Source organism: Pteropus alecto, unplaced genomic scaffold (assembly GCF_000325575.1).
Source record: "Pteropus alecto unplaced genomic scaffold, ASM32557v1 scaffold134, whole genome shotgun sequence".
Taxonomy (NCBI): Eukaryota; Metazoa; Chordata; class Mammalia; order Chiroptera; family Pteropodidae; genus Pteropus; species Pteropus alecto.
In genome coordinates, this window is record NW_006436283.1 from 3,663,047 (window position 1) to 3,683,881 (window position 20,835).

At 51.1% G+C, this 20,835-nt stretch overlaps 2 long non-coding RNA genes across 2 annotated transcripts; one reads left to right on the forward strand and one right to left on the reverse strand.

Moving 5' to 3' along the window:
- Nucleotides 1-1,222: 1,222 nt before the first annotated feature.
- LOC107195718 lies at nt 1,223-20,816 on the reverse strand. Its single transcript, XR_001516934.2, has 3 exons — nt 15,873-20,816; nt 4,673-4,944; nt 1,223-3,965 (listed from the first exon to the last, which is right to left on the reverse strand). It is a non-coding gene; the product is annotated as an uncharacterized LOC107195718 (long non-coding RNA).
- Nucleotides 8,330-9,928, forward strand: LOC107195719. Its single transcript, XR_001516935.2, has 2 exons — nt 8,330-8,433; nt 9,130-9,928. It is a non-coding gene; the product is annotated as an uncharacterized LOC107195719 (long non-coding RNA).
- Nucleotides 20,817-20,835: the final 19 nt, after the last annotated feature.

The following is a 20,835-nucleotide window of genomic DNA, read 5'->3' on the forward strand; positions in this document are numbered from 1 at the left end:
CCAAGGCCCTGGGCCCCGCCCACTTTGCGTCTCGGGGCGGGGCCACGGTGAGGGGCGGGGCCAGGCACAAAGGGGCTCAGGCGCGCGAGGGCCGCAAGTCGTCCAGCTGAATTGGCGCTGGCGGTCCGCGCGGTGTCAGGGTAGCCGGGGCCTTCCCGCTAGGCGCATGCTCTGAGGCCCTATCCCCAGGCCGGTCGGCGCTGGCGGGCCCCCCGTGCTTCCTCATTTTTTGTTGACTGCTCAGAAGCAGCAGGCTGCCCCTGCAGTGCCCTGACCGCATTCTCGCGTAGAAATGCCGATGAGGCAAACGCCGGAGCTGGGGAGGGCCTGGGTGGGACCCAGCAGCATCCTGTCATCAAGTCCAGGCTGTGGAGTGGCGCTGAGACAGGAGCCAGGGTCTGCCGTGTGCGGGGATGAGGGCTGCATTTCAGCTAGAGAGCCGCAGTTCCAGCTCCAATTTTAAACACAAGGGTGATGCACCCTGAGACAGTTAAGGGTCCTTAATGATAGGAGCTGATGACTAGAGGGGCACCACGCACCGCCACCCACACTGCAAAGCTGGTTTTATAACTAACATACAATTTCTCCATCAATGTCACTGTTGTTCCGTTCGCGTTAGTCACCCTGGGTGGCTGTTCATTGGATGCTGCCACTGCACAATATTTTTGGAACTGTTTGAGAATTTCCTGCGGGGCCAGTTTACCAGCTTCACAAGAAAACCATTCATTACTTGATCACACCTTTTCAACTCAAACCATCTCTTTGCAACTAGATCACCCACACTACTCACTCTCTAGACACAGCTCAGACTGGCTTTTGCCTGTTAACGTCACAACCACCTTCAAAACATGCTTTGAGAAAGAGACAACCCAAGAACGATGAACCTACTGAGAGGAGTAAACGGTAGCACCTATGACATGGTCTTGCCAAAAGCTGACCTGACCTGATAAGCCTCTAAATGTAATCACCAAGCCACAGGAAATAGAGAAGAGAGGAACATGCCAAATGATACCATGGAGAAACAAGTAAGGATTGTGGGAAACTCTGCGTGACAAACATATTGTCAAATAAATCCCAAAGGAAAAAAGAGGGTAAGGACCAACCTATAGATTAAAAGTCTGGGAAATTCACTGAGCCATACACTCATGATTTGTATGCTTTTTTCTATATATGTTATACTCCAATTAAATATTTAAAAAAACAGACCTGAGACATCAACCAATTGCAATATATGAACTTTATTTCTATTTTGATTCTAACAAATAAAATAGTAATTTTTTTCATCAAACGGTGAAGTTTAAACACTGAGCACATAATGATATTAATTGAAATTACTATTAATTTTTTAGGTGATATAACAGCATTATGGCTAATATTTTTTGAAGAAGCTTTATCTTTTAGGACAGCTAAAATATTTTTGGGTGAAATGATGTGATGTCTGGATTGGCTTCAAAATAATGCAGATGGAGAAAGGGAAGAGTAAGGGCCTAGATGAAATAAAATTGAGCCTAAGTTGATAATTGTGCATTTTATTATTCTGACCGCTTATGTTTATATTTGAAAGTATCCATAATAAAACATTTATCACACACACAGAAAATGATTGTCACCACTGAGGATGGCAAATCAAGATGTAATTACAAAAGAGGTTTTTGAATATGTCTCAAGCAATAGTAATATCACCAAGATACATGAACAGATTTCCAAGGTGAATAATTTGAAGGAAACAGCACTTGTTTAGATACATATTATGGTATGTTTAATTGTTTTAAAACAATTGTATTGGCAGGTGTCCAAAATCTGCAAGAAAGTACTGAGTTAAAGCAAAAGATCGAGTTCTCTTCCTTTTAACACGTGTGCGACAGACCTCTTAGTATGTGTCACACGCTGTGTAGGGCATAAAGGCCAGTGAGGGATGGAGGGGGGCAGGGGAGAAGCGTCCTGGGATTAGGTTCGGCCGTCAGTGACCAAAACCCCAAAGTAAAAGTGTCATGATGAAAGTGTCCTATCCCTCTCATGTGGATGAAGTCCAGGGCTGGTACGACGCCCCCATGGTCATTGTCCACTGTCGACTCTTCCAGAAGACCACCAGAAAAAAGCTGTGATGAACCCAAGCTGAAATGATTAAAGCCACTGCAGTAGGCGAGAGCACCTTGACCAGAGCCAGCCCCAAGTCACTTGGCATGTTGGTAGGAGGAGGTCCAGGCGGAGCCTTCAGGGTGTGAAAGTCTCTGCTCAGCGTTCAAGGTGGGTATCTCAAGGCTGAGATCTAAGAAGAACCGGGCCAGGTTTGTGATGTAGTAGCTTAGGCCCAGCGGACACAAGTCTTGAAGATTCGAGCCTGGATGAGTAAATAGTTATTTGATAAATGAACTGTTTGCCCAGGTGAACAATCTGTCATCCTGAGAAGGAGACTGTTTGCCAAGATGAGCCAGAAATTATTCTTTATGAATTCCCTGAAGCAAACAGTAAAGTTATTTATTGGTTTACAGTCTTATCTTCCCGAACAAGAGTTTCCTAGATAAATAGTAAGTCATGTTAACACAGGAGGTCTTAGATCTTAGTCCTGACGGCTAAGCGATGTGGATGCAGGTGGTCTCACTTCTCGTCATCAGAGACATAGGTCCCTTCTGTCGTGCTGCTTGGCCATTATTCCAATGTCCTCCACCTCCAGCCAGCAAGTAGGAAGAAAGGATGAAAAGGATCAAATGTCCTTCCTTGAAGGATGCCTCCTCGGAAGTAATGTGTGTACGACAATCAGAGGACAGGGCGGGATGGTGGGAGAGCAGAGAGGACACTGCTGCCCTTGCCTTCAACGGCACACCTGCTGCCTTCCTCAGACAGACTCTCTCTGCAGACCTCTCAGAAACACCTTGAATGAGCCCCTAGCTTGACGAGCATTTACATTTCACCTGTCTGTGGTCGCATCTCACTCGGTGGATAGAAGCCTCGACGGGTGTTACGTAAAGTCCACACATATCAGGTGGCCTAGGGATGGAGACCGAGGATTCGTAAGTCCTGGCATCCACAGCAAGACGCTGGTTCCTTCGGGCTGCTCAGCTGAGTCCCTGTTGGAGCCTGATTCTGAAGCTGCCGTTGCATGTGTCCGCCTCTGGCTGACATCGGGATGCGATATCAACGGCTCACTCACGCCTGCCTGGGCACTGATACATCTTCCCCAACAGGGCTGACCCAAGCTGGGGACACTATTACTGGCCCCTCTGGCCACATGTTCTTCACAGCTCTTAGTGCAACATTAGGAGTCATCTCGAGGAAAGCGTGGGAAGTCGGTGACACTAAGAGGACTGGGGGTCCTTGAAGGAAAGACCTCAGGAGGCAAGTGATAGTCTTAGCCGAAATTTCGGCCCAACGTTTTCCCCACGGCAGCAAAAGAAACAGGAGATCGGTCTGAACCATGCCTTTGAACTTCACGAAGCGTCAGGGTCAGTTAAGCATCTAAGGCTGTGCCGGGAGCCCTTACTTCTTACTCTCTGGACTCTTCGGTGGCCCTATCCACCCTGGCACTTGTGCTTCACACTTTGGTCAGTCAGGGACATGTTAGGAAGAGACCACTTTCTCATTTGGTGACGAAGAGTAAAAGACAGCCTTGCAGGGCACGACAGATTCTCCTGGCATAGGCCATCTGGCGAAGTTTCCAGCAGGGAAATTACGGAAAATGTAGGTTACCCTACAGGCACAATTTCCTAACTGAGCTCTGGCAGTCAGCCAGTGGCCCTGAGCTGGTACCACGGCACCATTCCCAACCTGGGGACACTTCGGGCCAAGAAGCCAGATCTGCAAAAGTTATCACCCGGCCTTAGATATTTTTAAAATATTTCACTCCGTCTGGAGAGGCGAAGCTCCCCATATCTGAATTTCTCTGCCCCAAAATCTTCCCCCGTCCAGGGCACGCTTCACGCTGCTGGCAGAATCCTCTTCAATCTCCTCACTCCTTTGCTCGAAAACTACACGATGACATAAATAAGTTTAAGCTTCAAAGCCCGCCACCCTAGGCCTTCTAGAAATCTCGTTCCCAGCTTCCTTCGTCCAGAATGCTTTTATTTTCATCTCCACTTTATCTGTTCATTTATTCATTCCTTCGTTAGCTCAGCAAACAATTATCCAGTCCCTTACTTCATTCAGACACCGTATTAAGCACAGGAGTGTAGGAAGATACACTATATGAAAGCAGATTTTACTTCGAGGTGCTCAGCCCACTGCGTAGGACAGTGAACAGTGCAAACGCGGCCTGTTAAGTTCTGTAGCACCCTCCCTCCGCCCCCCGCCCAAGCCTGTCTTTCGCCTCTTCTTTTTCTATATGCCTCTGCCTTTGGCACTGCCATTATAAGACACAATTCCTTAAATGAGACTGTAAAAGGATCAGGCCTGTCTCTCCCATTGTAAGTTACTTGGGACCTGGGACCATATGGACTCATTTTCTTCTAGCTATCACAGATTTTCCAGAACCCTGTTAAATACTGAATATTGATTGGGTTGAAGTGATGAGTCTTAGGTTAGGCCTTTATTCTGAGTGCATCGAACATGCCCCTCCGTCCCGTGGACTGAGCCAAAGTGCCCTTAGGGGCGATGCTCTCCCTCCTCCGTTCTGTCCCATGTCACCAAGCTAGGACGTTGAGCCTAGGAAAGCAGCCTGGATTAAGCGGGGACTTACTGCGACATGCCCTGGGAAGCACGGCGCTCACCCGAGGAGATCTGGGACGGCCAAGGATGACCCGAGGCCTTTCGGCTTCTGGCGGGGAGGAGTAAAAACAGCCGATCCAATCACACTTCTTTCTGGTTTGTTTCGCCACATAGAGTCCGCGCTTCTCCTACGAGGCAGCTGTGTGTCAGTGTCCAAGGTCGATCTGGACGTAGGTTAGCAAGTCAGCAACGTGTCCCCAGGCTGCTCCGCTGCCAGCTGCACAAGCTGGAGGTAGGGTAGACCTGTAAAAGGGATGAAGCGCTAACGAGGGACAAACTAAAAGCCACGTGACAAGGGGGGACCAGGTGAGGAATGAGAAGCAGAGAGCTCTAATCCAATGGGCAAAGCAGTTTTCCCAGTGGTAAATATGGAAGAGAAAGTCGTCCTTCGCTTGGCCTCCGTGGGCAGAGACTGACCAGACAGGAGAGAGACAGACGGATCAGTAGAGCCTGGAGCTCCCCCATTTCTCCTTGACTTGGCTGAAAGACCCTGACATTTCCTCTCACCCCTCCAAAGTTTTTGACCATGAAGCGGGGAGTATTTCAGTTCAGCTCCTTATTAGGGGTTCATCCCGTCACAGCCAGGCATCCTATAGCTCTGCCTCCAGAATGTTCTGTGACCTCCCTTTGAGAATCACAAATCTGCTCATTTCACACCTCGCTGAAAAGTCCATCTCTCACCCTCTTCCCACCTCGACAGGGCCTGTGTGCCCGAGGAAGTCATCTCAGTAGCCGGAAGCAGCTTTTAGGACTTCTCTCTTCCAAAGGAAAAACAAAACATTTGTTTTAAATTGGATATTGATGAGATTTGGTGTCAGAAAACGTTTATCTCGCAGGGTTGTTAAGCTTAGGTAGGAAAACGTTTGTGGAAACACTTTGTAAATGGTTAGGCTCTGTGTAAGTGCTTCCAGAATGTACGGCAAGCATAGATTACTATCCAGCCTACCTCTCTGGTTGGTTACCGGCATCACCGTCTATTTATTTAGATAAGTCCTTCCCCATGTTAAATTTCCCCTAAACAGCAAAATAATAGGAAGAGTGTTGGCCGAATGACCAGTCCTCACCTGAATGGCTGTAAGCACAGACCACTGAAAAAATGTGGGGGTCTTTCTCGGCGAACCACCTGCCGTAGCTATGAGCGACACAGGGTCCTACGTGGAGGGGTCAGGAAACACACAGAGACGATCGTCTCACTTAGCTGGACACAACGGTCACTGCCACCCTCCGAGTTCAGAAAGCTCACTCGGTTCTAAAGTGCTGACGTGTGAGAGCGTAACTCACCCTAGGGGGGACCATGCCTGCCAGCCCTGCCTCCCACGGTGGCCTCTGTTGGGTCCTGGTCTCGTGCCAAGGTGTGACCTGCAGCTGCCTCCAGGACATCGGCGGGGGTTCCACTGCTCCCCAGAGCTGCTCAACCACTCTGAGGCAAAACCAAGAGCCAGCATGACCCTCCTGCACGCCCCCGGGGACGTGAGGCACACCTTTGAACTTTACATGGCAGGTAGAGGAGATGTGTTACACGTAGGCTCAGGAGCACGCACCCTGGGTTTCCTGGGGCCGCCATAACAGACCCCCGTAAACTGGAGGGCTTAAGACAACGGAAATGTATTCTCCCACGGTTCCGGAGGTGGAATCAGGGGGTTGGCAGAGCCACGCTCCTTCCTGACGTTCTAGGGGAGGGAGGAGCCTTCCCGCCTCTTCCAGTTTCTGGGAGCTCCAGGCGTCCCCTGCGTCTGCTTCCTTCCCTGTGTCTCTGTGCCAAACCTCTCTCTCCTTTCTCTGTAAGGACACCCAACCTAAAGCCACCAAGATCTCAACTTATCTACAACTGCAGAGACCCATCTGAATAAGGGCACATCCACAGCCACCCGGGGGCACTTAGACTCATCTTTTGGGGGGCCGCCATTCCACCCTCTACAGTTGGTTAGAAAACAATCTCCGTTGGAGGGAAGGGGGCACACTCCTGCTCGCGATTTCACTGGCGACCACCGTTTCAGCATGACATAGGGAAGAAGGAGCTGCAACCCACAGGCTGGGGCCCCAGGACCCCGAAGGCACACGCTCCTGCCTGACCCCCCCAAACACTGTGGCTCCTAAGGAAAGTGAGGCCGAAGGAAGAGCAGGGCAGGCTGCCGTCCGCTGGGCAGCCCCGGGCTCCGGAAGGGCCTGAGGACAAAGACACCATTGTCCCTGGTAGCCAAGGGTGGCCTTTGTGTCAGGCTAGCCTTGCTCAAAGGTTTGTCACGTGCACCTGGGGGAGCCGGACTCATGGGACCTGATCAGCACACAGAAGGCTCCTCTTGGGACCAGCCTCGTGGCAGCTCAGGGGAGACTTCTGGAAACCTCTGTTTTCCCACGCTCAGGGAAACCGAGGCACAAGGAGACCTGGTTTTCCAATCCCTACAGAGAATTCAGGACTGTGGAGCCAGTTGACAGTGCCTCTCTCTTCACGCGACATTGAAACATGGTGCCCGATTTAATTTCGTGACCGTTAAACACAGCTCCCTGTGTTGCCCACGAACTGTACCAGGCCTGGCACCGGGCACTTGACATGCATCATCGCTGATCCTCGTAAGAGCCCATTTTATAGATGGGGACACCAAAGAACACAGGGGAAGTGACTTCCAGGGCAGAGCCCCTCAACCTAAAACTTTTGGACTCCGACGTTCACGGGAGTGTTTCTATCGCATTAACTTCTCTCTGCGTAACTCACAGTTTTCTGCTTTTATGTTCTTTCTCCCAATTCGCCATTTTCAAGATTTGCATGTTCAGGAGTCATGGTGAAAAGCTCACCCATAAGCACGTAAGGCGTGTGGAACGCCCAGGTGGTGTCCACCTGTTCGTGTGTGAGCACCTGATAAACGTAGGTGTCATGCATTCAGGAACATTTTGCTGAGCGGACAAACCAAGAACATATCTCGCCATAAAATATTTCCACATGGCCCCTGTGAAGAGGCTGGACTGGCTTGACTCATAAATTCTTTAAATAGCAAGTGGCAATAACCTGTATGACTTTGTAATGGTCCATTTATTCTTCCATCCGTTTATTGTTCTGAGTCAGAATATTAAAGTTCCTGAGTGCCTAGCGCATGACATAGTGGAGAAGAAAAAAACTCTGCAAATTCCAAAGCCAGGGATCAACTTCACGTTTTAGAACAGTAAGCTAAAGATACCTTTGACTTGGTGAAAATAACGAAGGGGTGCGTTTTGTTTTTCTTTTTCGTTAAATTCACTTATGCTTACGTCCTAGCAGCAAACGCTGCGGGGTCAGTTTGCATCTCAATACGAAGTGGAGAGTATTCTCTGATGGAAGGCGCTGCGTCCACTGTCTTTGTATCTGCATCCCTCGCCTTGAACAGTTAAGCAACTAACTGGACAAGCTCAAAGGAGCCAGTGATTCCCCCGCAGTGGGCTAGAGCTCCCCGAAAGGAAAGCTGAGAACATTTCCAGACTCCAGAAAACCCAGGTGCCTCCAAGCGGTGTCCCCCACTCTAGGTTCGCAATGCTGACATCCGAGTCACCGTTGAGACCGTCACGTTCGTCTTGGCCAAGCCCTTAATGTTTAAGAAGTCTGATGGAAGCTTAGCACTCCTCACGGCTAAGGAAAGAACTTAATTTTGAGCCGTGACAGCTTAAGAAAGGACTTTATTAGCCAAGACATGGAGCCCCGGTCAGTTCCTGTGACCCACGTGACAGACACTTCTGAAGAAATCCAGGCCCCATGGCTGCCAGGTGAGACCCATTAGGTTCCCGATGTTCCCAGAGATAAAAGAACATCCTGAAGCAGGAACAGGACAGATTTTGTTCCTGCTGAAAAAAAACCTGCTGAGGATGATTGTTTTTCATTAAGAGCAAGGAGGTTTTATACACAGAGCTCAGCACAGCTCCCATCAAAACCCCCAACTACAGTTCTACCCACAAGAAGGGTCATTTTCAATTTTTTAAAAAATCAATGTAATTTTTTAAATGATAGAATAATATATGCCATAGCAGACTGCGTGCATGGCATCCATTTCTCCACGCTGTCCGTCCCAGGCCCTACCCCACTTTCTGCCACACTCTGGGGCTCCGAGGAGAGCTGGATGCTGCCCTGGCCCTAGCGGGTAGACCAGGTGTCTCAGGCATCCCTCCTCCCGGAGACTGATTTATGACTGATTCAGACCCACAGGGAAGGTGGCCAGGGGTTTCTAGAAAGATCCTTGCACTCTGAAAAATAGGACACCAAGAAAGAAGGCACCTGTGTCTGTGTCTGGACAGCGTTGTGCCTACTACGAGCTCCGAGACTGCCGCAATCGTGGGGTGCCCTTGAGGGGAGCCAGGCTTCGACAGGTCGGGGCAGGGGCAGGGAGTTGGTGCTGGGGCCACAGAGAGGAGAGACAGAAGAAGCAGACCAGATCTTAATGATATCTCTGTCTCCAACACGCCTAGGGCCCTCCTTCTGTGCTGGACTTGCAGTCACGTGAGCTCGCCAACGTCCTCATTGTGTAATCCACTTTGAAGAAGGACTTTCTGTTCCTTGTCACTGAAAGCAAGCTGAGCCACACGCTTGTTTTAGAAACATGTTTAAATGCAGAGATGCGTAAAGAACAACATGAGAATCGCCTATAATCCCACCGTCCAATAATCGCCCCAACATGTGTTTTGTTGATTTTGCATTCTTAAACCGCCGACGCGGTGGTGCTAATTGTGATGGATAATTACATAAGTAATGCACTTGCTTCTTGTAAAAAAAATTCAAATGGCACAACTGTTGAATGCAGACAGTAAATGGCTCCTGTGACCCCATCTCCCGCAGTGGTGGCCTCCGTGCAGTCGGTCACCTATTCTGAGAATTTCCCCCACTCTGCCAGTGTTTCTAATATATGGGCCACTCCCGGCTGATAGAGAACGGCCACATAACCTTCTGAGCCCGTAAGCAGGTAAAGTGCAGTGCGGCTCAGACCAGCGGGATGTCTGGCCTCTGAGAATGGAACACCGGGAGGCACGGGGAAGGGGGTCCCCACTCCCACTGCAGACAGGGCTGGCCAAGCGCCGAGCACGAAGCGTGGGGGTCCAATTCCTGATTCACTGTTGAAGGCTGTGTGGCCTGGAGCAGACCCCCTTAACCACTCTGAGCCTATTTCCTCATCCGTAAAATGGGAATAATAATGGCTAACAGAGTTGTGGAAAGGCTTATCGATAATGCACATAGAACACCCTCAATAAACGGTAGTCGTTATTAAAATTATTGGCCAACTCCTCATAGAAGGCTTATCGATAATGCACATAGAACACCCTCAGTAGTCGTTATTAAAATTATTGGCCAACTCCTCATATTTCTTCCTGGACTCTCCTACCACCTCCTGGCCGACCCTTCGGCCCACCGCCTGCTGTCCTTGCTCCATCTGTATTAGCCGAGGGTTCTTAGGTGTGGACAACAGGATCCAGTCCAGCTCATTCAAACTAGCTCGAAGCGGGTTTCTGAAAGGCCAGAGCTCAGAGAATTGCCGGAGCGGAAACACAGGCCCTTGGCAGCCTTCCAGGGACTGGAAGTGAAGACCCAGCTTGCAGAGGGAGCCGCCACCTCACCAGCATCAGGAAGCTGCCAAGTCGGGATGCTGCTGCCTTGGCTCCCGTGTCCAGAACCGAGCTCCCGCTGCCATCCTCCATGCCAACAAAACGACGCCCTGTTCCCTGCCTCTGTCTCCACAGAAGCCAGTGCTGAGTCAAGGTCCCCTGCAGGAGCATGTGATTAATTGAATCTAAATCACACACCGGAGCCTGGCAGGTTTTCTGTTTCTACACCAGTAAGGGGACACCTACGATCTGGAAATCTGACTACGGTCGGAACGTGGAGAGAAGGTTCAAAACCTCAGGGGCAGCCTCAGGTTACGGGTGGGGAGCAGGCCAAGGATGCGTGCTCCGAAGTACTCCGAAGTCACGTCCCTCTGTCCTTGTCCACGAGACGGTTGTCGCCAGCTGAGCTCAGACATGAGGAAAGGCAGGTGACTAGCGACCCATTCCCAGGGGCACATGATTAACACGTCCTTCACGTGTCACGTTCACGAAGATGCTTGGGGTGCGGTTCAGGGCACACTACCCCCAAAATATGGCACCTAAGACGACCACCTTCCCCCTTTGTTCCCTGAAACAGGTCACGGAACGCTCCCTACGCCCAGAGGAGAGGAGCGCCCTTCTCTCTGAAGACAGAGTGAGTCACCCGGGAGAGCTCCAACGGGCCTTGCTCAGTGCCCCGTGAACCGTGCTTGGCTCCTACTCCCTACCCCTCGGTTCCCCCACGACTGTCGCCCTCCACCAAACCCAACGCAAAACACTCAGGTTTAACCGCGTCTTTGGGTCTTCTTCTCCTTATGAAGGCTCCATGTCACATAAAGCTTGGATTAAACAAATTCGTAGATTTTTCTCCTGTTCATCCATCCTTGTCAGTTCCTCGGAATCAGCCAGGGACCCTACGAAGGTTGTGGAAAACCTTTTCTTCCCCATGCTTGTTAACTCTAATCTCCATCTGGTCAGCTCTCGGGTAGTATAACAAAGGCGCTGAAATTGTTTTCTGGACAATAAAGGAAAATATTGTCAGCAAGGGCAACTGAGGGGCAGTGCCGCCCGCAACAGTCAGACTCCTGAAGTTGTCCCTGTGCTTCTCGAAGCTGCTGCCTTTTCTCCAGCACGGAGTCTGAACGTAGCTGTACAGGCTCTCACTTTTCTAGTCGTCACGGCCCTTGCACGGGAGTGAGGGAGCCAGGAGGTGCGAGCATAGGTCGGGGTGTGTGACCCGGGATCACACACACACACAGTACAGGTATGCTATGAACTGCTGGAGTACAAGGGCCTCTCCAGACATGCCAGGCCGCAGGCCACTTCGAATGGATGAGGACGGTATTAGTTACCTGCGACCGCGGGTGACGCTTTGCAGTCACCCGGCACACGAGTTCATGGAATACCTACCACGGCATCTCACACATATGCAGATCAATGCTGCCTCTCGCCCCGCTGGCCGCCTGGCGCCCTTGACAACATCCCAGTCCGCTCTCTCACAGGGACGCCAGCCCCACTACGAGCTTTTCCTCCAGCGACTGTGGTGACTTGAGACTTGTCCTCTCAGCTCCTGGATGAAGCAGGTCCTTGGTCCAGGGTGGGACAAAGGCCTGATCCACCCAAAACTCCTAAGGAACGGTGGCCTCGTGAGCTTCTAGACTGTGCTCCTTCTCTGGTCGGTGGTGGCAGAGGCTCATTTTCCCGGATGTTCAGCTACCCCTTGGGACCCACTTAGGATGACAGCAAAGCCAGAGCTGCTTTCATCTTGCTGGAGGTGGTGGGATGATTTTACTGGAAGGTACTAGTTATTTTGTTCCCGTTCTAAGCCCCCTGGGATCACCTTGCCAGTCAAAGCTGTGCTCCCTGCCTCATAAGATGAGGATGCTGCACCGAGGTGACGCTAATGGCAGCTAAGTATAGACAGCAGCTCCTTGGTGTGCCGCCCGCGTGTGTGCCTGCACGCCCATTAGAACAATTGCAGGAAGAAGGCTTCCGTGCTGCATAATTATAACCCTGACCTGGGAAAGCACGATCCTCTCTGGCTGGGGCCAGGGCTCTCCTTGGGTTAAAAAAACCGCTGGAAACGCTCTGTCCCTTTGTTACCTTTGGTCTTGGTGGCGCCCAGACTGTGTATTACATAACAGAAATTGTCACTGGAAATGTGTGGGGCTCAAAGGACAGTCTTCTATGGGTGGAGAGTAATAGGCCTCATTAATGAGTCACATTCCTTTCCTTCTCCATCCCTTCTAATTAGGGTGACAGACATGCCGGCTGGCCCGAGACAGTTTCGGTTTATGTCTATCAGGTCAAGGTAATTATTAAAAACACTCCCTTTCACTCTCAGAAGTGATCTCTTGGGTGATGAATTTTAAGATCGCTGGTTTGTAATCCTCGAGGACGAGGTGGGGGACAAAGGCTCTTTGTAGGTGTGGACCCCCGAGGGCCTGCCCACGTACAAGGGGCTTCAGGCTGAAGGACTAGGGGGAAGCCACTTTCCCAAAGCCTTCTGTCTGCTGTGTACCACCTCCCCCCACCCCCGCTCCCTCAAGGACTCTGAGCAGCCAGACTCCCAGCTGCTGTGGCTCCGGGGTGACCAACCCGAGCCAGGCGAACCTGTTGGCCTACTGGGGATGCCCAGCCTGGAAAAGTCAAATTACTTCCACATCCAGTTGATCCTGACACCGACCAAGATGCAATGCTCGCCCCGCTGCGGCCTCCAAAGCTTCTAGTGGTAGGTTCCGAGAAGTTCAGTGCCAGGCCACCTGTCAGGCTGGTCTTGTGTTGAGGGTCTTCTCACCGTGCTAGATCTTCCCCAAGCCCACCGCCACCCTACACAGATGCTCGCCCAGAGTGAGGAGAGTGAGAGGGAAGGGCTGGGTGACAGTCTGCAGGTCGTCTCAAAGATCTGACGCCCCCAAACCAAACCCTTTCCCCCGAAGTCTGCTATAATACAGGACTTTCTAAATCCCTCAGCCCTGCTGAATACTTCTTCCTGCGGGAGATGGCCAGGGCCAAGAGGGGGCTGGGTTTTCTTGAACAATTTGTTGGTGACGGACCAACTCCACAGGGAAACTTCTCATCTAGGGCTTGATCTGTGAAGGTATTCAATAATTCACCAGCTCTATCTAAAAGCTATAGAACGCATCGATCATCATTAGGCTGTCAAAACACTCATTCAGCCGGTGAGAAAGGCTTATTAGGGCTTTTAAAAATGCCAGTCTTTTGCAAAGATGCTGGTTGGATTCCTGCAAGCACCCAAAAAGTGCCTTCGCATACAGATTATTTCGGCAGCCTTTACTGCAGAGAATAAAGACTGGAAGCTGGGAAGTAGATGGCACTCGGCGGACCCAGAATAACAGATACAGCGAGTGGAAAGGATGCTGAAGATTTAGTTGTGAAAATATGGGGTATTGGTCTGGAATCAGTCCTCAAATTCCCCCAACATGCAGCCCAGCCCCCGCTTTTATCCGCAGCGGCGGGTGAAGCGGGGTGAAGAATTTTACAGTCAGCTACCGAGTACCTGCCAGGTAGATCTTTCAAGAAATGAGAGGTGGCGGCACAGAAGTCTGTGGAATTCCAAGGTCGTCTGCATGTGCTGTTACAGATAAAAATGTCTCTTCAAATTCTAAATCAAAACCCTGATTTTTTTAACTTTTTTAAAAAATTAAGTTTATTGGGGTAACATTTGCATGTGCTGTTACAGATAAAAATGTCCTTTCAAATTCTAAATCAAAACCCTGATTTTTTAAACTTTTTTAAAAAGTTAAGTTTATTGGGGTAACATTGGTTAATACGATTATGTAACTTTCAGGTGTACATTATCATTTGACATCTGTATATTCTATTGTGTGTTTACCACCCAAAATCCAGTTTCCTTCAGCTACCATATATCTGATCCCCTTTACCCACTTCACCTCCTGACCCCCCTATATTTGACCCCCTTCACCCGTCTACCAAACCCTGACTTTTTAGACACTTTATGCTAGTTCTCAGCTTGTGAACACAAGGCGGAAGCAGTGATAACATAGGTTTTAGTTTTACTGGGCCCCAGAGGCCAAGGGCTGAAAACCAGGTCCATCACACTGCTGCTGACTCGCTGCCACGAAAGCACACGCCTCTCCCCGTGGCCCTCTCGAGGACTCTGAGGCCCCTTCACCTGGAAGGCCTTCTCCTTCCCAGTCTCTGCCCTCTGGGATCCCGCTCCATCCCTCATGGCCCAGTCCCTCTGTGTACACTCAGCCGGAGGCCAAGGTCACTCCTTCCGTTGGTTCTTGGCCCAGATTTGCTCACACGGTTACTGCAGCTCTCATAAGACTCTGCCTCATGCAGGGGTCCCTCAGGCACACCAATTCTCTCCAGCGGGGAGCCCCCAAAATGCATCTTACATCCATGCGAAGTGTTGCAGGGCTTAAAAATACATACGAGTCAAAACTTTTTCATTCTCCTTGACCACACAAGGAACCAACTTCCAAACAGGCCTTGGTAAAGGGGGTTTTCAACCTAAGGGTTCTGTCCTGTCCTGTTCTGCCCTGTTCTGCCCTGTTCTGCCGAGGACGCTCAGAGACTTGGAAAACATCGCCCACGACCTCCCCCAACGCCAACCTTGTTCCTTTTTTATTTAGGAAACAAGGTTTTGTTTTCTGGGTATTGAGAAGGAAGAGAACATGCTGCTTTGATTGCAACAGGCAGGGTAATCAGAGCTGACAATGTCCCTTTTCTCAGAGGTGGCCAGCAGCAGCAAAGGGCTGTCGCCACCCAGAGTGAAGGCCCCAAACCCCCTCCCCACCCACACAGCCGAGAACAAGTCTGATCCTCAAAAGGGCCTGAAACAAATGGGGTCACTGATGAAACACCCCAGCCCAGGCTTAGTTGACTTGGAGCTTTAGACAAGCCACACAGATAGATGCACACACGCTCTGCCCAGTGTAAAACACCCACATTTGTATTTTCCTGTTTATTTACAACTGGTACTGGCCAGATGCAGGAAGGAGCTGGAAAGGGGCAGTTTTCTGAAGTAAATGATTAAAATAAATGACTAAAGCAAAACAAGGAAACGGCTCTGCCGCAGAAACTGAGGGACACCTGCTCCTCTGTGTTCACGGCGGCGGCCTCCAGACGCTGACGCTGCGGCTCTACGGTTTGTCTGAAGTTGGTGCTCGACTTTCGAATTATGAGGTGGGGTGGCGGGAAGGGAGTGGCTCCTAGGATTGCTATGATAATGTCACTTATCACAGATATTCAGGTGGCCACATCAACGGTGCCGTAAGATCTTGCCTAAGGTGGACGTGGCCCGCTGACACGCACGTCTCCTGCCCCCATAGGGCGACCTTTGCGGATTTTATTTGCACCCACATGTAGCAGCCAGGGTCTCTCTCCCGGGACCAGGAGACATGTGCCTGGGAGTATTTCAGGCCTACCAATAAGATAAGAGGTTGTGTTTTTAGCAGTTAGGAGCAACCACAGCATAAAGTAAAAATACAGCAACAAATCTGTCTCGTGTTTAACTCTGCTGCCCTCGTGGGAAGCACAGAGGAGGCCCTAGGATCTTCATTTCTGAATTGTTATTTGTCGCAAAGACAGTCACAACCTCGGCCCCAGCAGTATTTCGGGGGTGAAGGAGCAGAGAACAGACTCACCTTGGCTGGCACGTCTTGCACCTGGAAGATCTTTTCCTTCTAGCTCATTCCTTAACCAGTATGCTGCAGCAGATGTGTTTTGGGGTACGTTCAGTTTGTGACCCAGAAAGTGCCCAAGAGGAGGGCTGGCAGGGAAGGCGAGGGGACGAGATGGAAGAAGCCAGCACTAGCCCCTCACGCCGTGGCCGCGGGCAGAGCAGCGCTGCCTGACACACCGGGCAGGTGACCAGGAAACCCCGCTGGGCAAGTATCCTGACGAGGTGCCCACGCCTCCTTCCCAAAACGTAACTCGTTGGTTTCACATATTTTTAAAATGCCATAGTAAAGCATCCTTCTATTTCAAAATTTAAACTTTAAAGTTCAATTAAAAGTTTAAGCAGAAATGCTGTTTTCCTGGCTAAGATCACACTGCGTGTCTCAAAGGAGTGGAAGAGCTTCCGAGGGTGGTGACGGCAGGCTGGAGGCTTACGTGCTTTTTAATCCATCTTTTGGGACGTTAAGGGGTCAGGTACACGCTCAGCTGCTCAGGACTGTCCTGGCTGGTAGACTGTATTTTTAGGCCACTAAGTCTGTGGTATTTTCTTACAGCGGCCACAGGAAACTGATACAATGCCTTTCCTGCTCTTTTTCCTTGCATATATATTTTCAACCAAAAATCCAGGATCATACCGTATGTAATATTTTAAATAGTCTCTTACTGAAGCATAGCATCCAAACAGGAAATCGTGAATCCAGCATACGGCTGGACTGCCGCAGAGTGCCCCGTGTGACCGCACCGACTAAGAACTCTGATACGACTGCCCCCAGAAGTCCCCTTAGCCTATTCCCTGCCATCCCTCCCCAAAGGGAAACCCCGCCTGACACCCACATCATAGCCCAGCTTCCCTGTGCATGAACTCTGAAAGTGAAGTCATGCAGTAGATACGCAATGTTCTCCTTTTTATTGAAGTATAATTTACACATAGTAAAAAGCGCACACTTTAGGTGTTTTTACATATGCAGACACCCAATGATCACCCTGTGGATTAAGATAAGGAGCTGTCCCCAAAGCTCCCTTACTCCTGCCCCACCCACGTCCCACCCCCCAAATAACCAGTTTTCTTATCCGTCACAAAAGAACTACTTTTGCCTGTTTTTGGACTTTGTAGAAATGAAAGCATCCAGTATGTTGAAACCTGTTTTTTTTCCCCTCATTCATCAAAATGTGATAAGCTCCTTCCCCTGAACCGTAACTCGTTTAATCAATTTCCCCTTTTTATCTCTGGTTGCTTCCCTTTGGGGCTAATTTTGAGCATTAAATATCAAAGGTGCATCCGGCCTCGCTCTGGGAGGGCGAAGGGCTGCCTGCGGCGAGGGTCCCGGCGCGCACAGCCTCCTGGCTGGCCCCCCACGCGCTGTCAGCACCGGGGGCAAGTGGCTGTTCCTGGAGCCGCTTCCATAACTGATGGCTGCAAGACCGAGGCTCTGGAGGGTGACCGAGGACTGTCTCCCACTGGAACAATTGTGTTCCTCATAGTTCTGAGACACAGGCCACTTCCTCTCCCCACAGTCTGCCAACTAAAGGGTATTTCCTCCGGGCGCTCAGTCCACGGGTCTAATTACTGCGGCGGGCAAGCCTGGCTCAGGGCTCCATGTTCTCGGACAGGAAGTCCTCTCGTGCATTCCTCGGAAGATAAAGGCTGTTCCTGGGCGAAAACCAAGGAATACAAGTCCACTCCTGGACTCTGGGTGACGTGACGCGAGGCAGAGGCGAAGCAGTCTGCGCAGGAAGCACGCAGCGGCAGCACAGGGTCTTCCAAGGAAAATATCCGCGAGCCGACAAATCACGATGAGTCACGACGCCGCACGTCAGGACATCGGCATTTTATGCACTTAGTTAAGGTAGTGGGTAAGGGCCTGTGAACGGCAGTGGAACTGGGGACTCTGACGGCTGGAAATCAGTGGTAAGACAAGGAACAGGCTGAAACACAGTCGCTTTCGCTAAGCCATGTCATGGAACCCACACTCAGTAACTAACCTCACGCGGTGGCAGCCCCTCCCAGGAGTGGAATTTTAAACCAACCAACCTGGAATTTCCTGACCAGTACTAATGAGGTGATCTGCCGGATAAGAACCCTGCCGTTTCCTGCCCCCCAAAAGAGGAGCTGGCCTAAAAATAATTCTTTTCTTTTGCTAACAAGTCCCTTCCCTACCCTCTGCCGATGAAACCTTCCTTAGGTACAACCCCTGGCGCTCCCCTCAGGTGCTGGGGAGTACGGGGGGGGCGGGGTGCTGCTCCATTCATGTATAGCGTGACAAAGCCCATCGGACCTTCAAATTTACGCTGCCGAATTTTGTCCTTTAACAGTAGGTTCTGGGTACTTATGGGTCATTTTGTCACTTTTAGAATACGGGGAACAGTATCTGCTTCCAATGCCAGGTATAAAAACTAAATGCTACAGAGAGTAGAAAATACCTTTGAACAGGTAGTGTCAGGTAACTCTGACAGAGGGAGGCAGTTAAAAATCTAACTAAACATCCATCCGTGTCACCAGAATTTTCTTCTTGGGATGACCACGGTTTTAAAAATCACTTGGAACGTGAAATGACAATATTCTACAATAATCTTATAAAGCTGGCCCTGTTTTATTTCATTTCCCTGTGTGCGCATGCAAGTGGGAGTGTGTGGGGCGAAGGGAACTGAAAACAATGATGTGAACCCCAAACTGTCACATTCAGAGACTGTGGCATGAAGCCTATCAGCAAAGATTCTTTGTCAAAGGGACTTTTAGGTGTCGCTGACAGAGCTGGAATGCTCCAAAGTTAAGCTTGAAAACTCAACCGCTCACACGTGTAAAATCTTTAAAAACACTGTACAATAACCACAACACGTGGTTAGCAAGAAAGTCAAAAACAGCACCTTTAAGTCACTGAGACTCGTCCAGGCCCCTCAGTGAGAGGTCACCACCGACCCTCGCGACCTCCGTGCGGGCCTCGGGGAGGCTCTGGTCTCTTCTCTCTCTGGCCTCTGTCAATGTCCCTTTCTCTCTCCTTGTCTTCATTAACTGGCATAACAGGGAATGGAAATATAAACTTTGTACTTAAAACACTTTAATGTTTTTATGTTTTGTTAGCTTAAAACCAGCTGAATGAGATGTTTTTTCACTTTTAGTGGCTGAGAGTTAGGTATGGCCCACGTCCCAATCCCAGCAGTCACTAGCTGTGGGTCTCTGGTAGTGACTGTCCCCGTGCCCTGGCCCTCTACCTGTAAAGTTAAAAAAAATGATCTCAGCCTCAGAAACTCGTTCTGAGTAAATGAGGTCAAGCGAAGCGCTGAGCTGCGTCTAATGGGTTAAGTGGTCCTTCGGTGGAAGGTGGTTTTTTTCGGCATCTTTCCTCCCTGTGGGTCTTCGGCTCGGGGGGCTGAATAAATGAGTCCTCATCCAACCCCAGGACCTGAAGTCATTAGAGCTCCAGAGAGAGCCACTGTTCTCCTCCACTACATAATCGACTGACTCCCTGGTGGTGAACTGCGGCCTGGGGGATACGTGAGCGCCTGCGGGTGAGGCACGAGCCGCCGCTCCTGTGCACAGTGGGACCCAGGACCGCTGGCGGGACACGGCGTTCACGGGGCGGCCAGGCGTCACGGGCCAGGATGGCGGCGGAGGCTGGAGCACGCTCTGTCCTGGCTCCAGAGCAGGCCTGAGTCACTCCAATCTCTCCTTCCTTGGGAGCAGGGGTGGGGGGGGTGATCTCCTTGATTCTGAGATGAAAAGGCAGTCCAGTGGAGGGTTCCAGAACGGGAGTTTCTATTGTGGTGTGTTTTCTGAACTCCCCTTATCTGCCTAAAAGCGGAGCCTCCCAAAGGTTCGATTTCACAGCTCCCCTCCCCAGGCGGGGTCACCACCTGGGAGAGACCCCTCTTCCGGACAAGTCTGCACCCTAGTAAGGAGCAGGCAGTGTCACATAACTAAGCTGCAGCTGAGGGTGGACGGCGTCCCCTTCAGGCCTCAGAGTGTGGTCCCCAGACGAGAGCACCGGCACCAGCTGGGCGCTGGAGGACAACGCAGAGTCCCCGGCCTCCCCCGACCTGCCGCCCCGTGCCGGCGTGGCAGACCCAGGGGCCCTGTGTGCAGTCGTGTGGGGAGCACTGGACGAGCGCACCTTCCTTTACGTTCTGAGAGTCAAAAGCAGCAGGATGGGCCTTCCTGAGCACGTCGGATACGGACTAGAAAATAAAAATGTGGCCTAAATCGGGTTTGTGCCTGCTATACTTCATGATCTCCTCCTGGGGCGAGATGTCACCCTGACATGCGTAAGGAGTTTTCTGGAAAAACAGTGACTTACCTGGCAGCTGACTGGCAGGACCTCTGCCCAGCGTTTCTCCTTATTCAGCCTAGTGACCACGATCCAACCTCCGTGTTTTCCTACAGGACGCCCCTTCCCCAAAACGAGCTTCTGAACGGGCCTCCTGGGGCCCCTCCCCTAGCGTACGAGATGGGAGCGAAACTTTAACAGACGCCTAACTACACTGAGAAGTCTCCACTGGTCTGAGACAGAGTCGGACGGAGACCACCCAGGGTGGGGGACCGCGGGTGAGGGTGTGCTGACGCCTCCGGGACACGCGGGAGGCGCCGCAAGCTTCAGACACGGCGAACCTCAGCCAGAGAAACAGCACGACACGCAGGGGCAGCGAGACGGAAAGGCAGCCGCTGCGACCAGGTGACCAGGTCGTGGGCAGTTCTGGTAACGAACGCTGAGGGCGGCTTGAGCAGAAACGACCCAGGACGGTGGCACAGGGACAGCGCGGACGGGGAAGCGGGGGGAGGGGAGCGCCCGGCTGGAATCCACCAGAAGGGAAGTCAAGGGGCGGAGGTCACACACGCTCTTCAGAAGTGGGCGACGCGTGAACTTGGAGGAGCCACCCACAGCCCCCCAGCTGCTTGTGGGGAGCACTACGGGAAGTGGGGGGCAGGCGGGGAGG